The sequence below is a fragment of the Amia ocellicauda genome, assembly GCF_036373705.1.
Source record: "Amia ocellicauda isolate fAmiCal2 chromosome 11 unlocalized genomic scaffold, fAmiCal2.hap1 SUPER_11_unloc_4, whole genome shotgun sequence".
In the NCBI taxonomy this organism is placed as follows: Eukaryota; Metazoa; Chordata; class Actinopteri; order Amiiformes; family Amiidae; genus Amia; species Amia ocellicauda.
Window position 1 is genome coordinate 555,969 of NW_027102662.1, and position 2,273 is coordinate 558,241.

The following is a 2,273-nucleotide window of genomic DNA, read 5'->3' on the forward strand; positions in this document are numbered from 1 at the left end:
CTAAAAGCAGCGCGGGTTCTTAAATAGAGAGGAGAGTTTCGGGGCATTGCCTTCAGAGGGGTGGGGGTATTTATGGGTGGCCTTGTTGTTCAGGGTTTTATGGGTGGTCACTTTCTGACGGATATGACGTAGGAATAATTAAGGAAATAACTCTACCTAAAATCACGCCCCCCAATTACGACGTAGGAATATTAATAAGCTTAGGGTATACATCATAACAAAATAGGCCGCGCCCAAAAAACCCTACTATCTACTCTTATGTAGTTGAAGGCGCAGAATAGCTCTGATAGTCTGGTGGTGACGGAAGACCACCAGCCGTTTGAACAAGCCATTCAGCATCACCTTGTTGGTATAAGTGCAGGCACTGTCTGAGCGCAGGGCGACCTGCCTTTGAAAGAGTTTCCTAAGTGTCCCGAAATCGGTGCACTCAGAGCGTCCGTCCGTCGACAGGTTGAAATTGTAAACGCGGGTGTAGCCACTTTTAATTAAAATCTGATGATGATGATGATGATGATGCTGTTCTTGCTGTTGTTCTTGTTGTTCTTGTTGTCGTCGTGGTCGCTGTCATTATTATTGTTAAAGTAAAGCAGTAGATAGATTTGTTGCTACCGTAAGGTGTAGAAGGCACAATAGCTCTGTGATTGTCTGATGGTGGCACAAGACGAGCAGCAGCTGTTTGAACAAGCCATTGAGCATCACCTTGTTGGGGTAAGTGTAAGTCTTGTCATAGCTCAGGGCGTTCTTCCTTTGAAAGAGTTTCCAAAGTGTCCTGATGTGCCTTTGAGCAATGCAAAATAGGTCAGTGAAAATAGAAACCATTATCTCACAGGCTGGCCCACGGGAAACGCCTGTGCGCGTTTTACCAGCCTGCTTCGATGGAAGCCATTCGAAACGCCAGGACGGGTTGGTTTCCGTAGTGTAGTGGCTATCACGTTCGCCTCACACGCGAAAGGTCCCCGGTTCGAAACCGGGCGGAAACAACCCGCGGTGCACGCGTGCCAGTACCGTGTTACCCGTCCTCATCTCCCTGCCCCAAGGCCGGCCGTCGTTTTCTCTTCCTCGGAGTGGCAAGAAATCCTGACCTTGAGAACAATCGATCGCAGAAGGGTAGCTTTGCGAGGCGCTGGAACTGACACTTTTAAAATCGATACATGTTGTTACTGTTACAATACGACCGTAGCAGGATCGGCGACATTGCTGTTACTCTTATGTAGTTGAAGGCGCAGTATAGCTCTGATAGTCTGGTGGTGACGGAAGACCACCAGCCGTTTGAACAAGCCATTCAGCATCACCTTGTTGGGCTAAGTGCAGGCACTGTCAGAGCGCAGGGCGTCCTGCCTTTGAAAGAGTTTCCGAAGTGTCCTGATGTGCCCTTTAGCAATGCCAAACAGGTCTGTGAAAATGGCATCCTTTCGCGGCACTTCAGACGCCATCTCACAGTCTAGCCGACCTGAAATTCCTGAGCCCGTTTTACCAGCAGGCTTCAACGATAACCGTTTCAAGCAAGACGCCGCGTTGTCAGTTTCCGTAGTGTAGCGGTTATCACGTTCGCCTAACGCGCGAAAGGTCCCCGGTTCGAAACCGGGCGGAAACAGCCTGCTGTGGGCCGGCCCTTTTCGTCCTGCTTGCCCTCGTGGTTCCCCGGAGGCGGTGGGTGGCTTTTCTTCATTGGAGTGCCCGAAATCGGTGCACTCAGAGCGTCCGTCTGTAGACAGGTTGAAATTGTAAACGCTGGTGTAGCCACTTTTAATTAAAATCTGATGATGTTGTTGTTGTTGTTCTTGTTGTTGTTCTTGTTGTCATCGTGGTCGCCGTCATTATTATTGTTAAAGTAAAGCAGTAGTTAGATTTGTTGCTACCGTAAGGTGTAGAAGACAACAGTAGGTATGGCGTGTGGTATCAAAACATTCAGAATACTTTTAACCTATATAATTTATAAGCTTTGTAAAATAAACCCAAATATCTCTTTTGCGGGGATAAAAGCTGTTCTGAGTAGTTTGTGACTTGTTTAATACCAAACAAAGCATCGCTATTAAAAAAAAAAAAAAAATCACTGTAAAAGCGCTAGTTATTTTTGATCTTTATGCTTATTTTCTAGGCTCAGGTTGTTTTTTAGCGCTTATAAAGGCCTGAAATATTCTTAGTGGTTGTTGACTATAGGTCTTGATGCTTAAAAATGTTTTTTTGAGAGACCAAAAGGTTCTAATAAAAGTTTAGAGTAGAGAGGAGAGAGATCGTCTCCATCTTGGTTTCTATTTGAAATTTGATGCAGT

General features: G+C 46.1%; 2 non-coding genes across 2 annotated transcripts; both read left to right on the plus strand.

Moving 5' to 3' along the window:
- The first annotated feature begins 907 nt into the window (after positions 1 to 907).
- trnav-cac (transfer RNA valine (anticodon CAC)) lies at positions 908 to 980 on the plus strand. Its single transcript has one exon. It is a non-coding gene; the product is annotated as a tRNA-Val (tRNA).
- A 541-nt stretch (positions 981 to 1,521) lies between these two features.
- On the plus strand, positions 1,522 to 1,594 carry trnav-aac (transfer RNA valine (anticodon AAC)). The gene has a single exon. It is a non-coding gene; the product is annotated as a tRNA-Val (tRNA).
- The last annotated feature ends 679 nt before the right edge of the window (positions 1,595 to 2,273 follow it).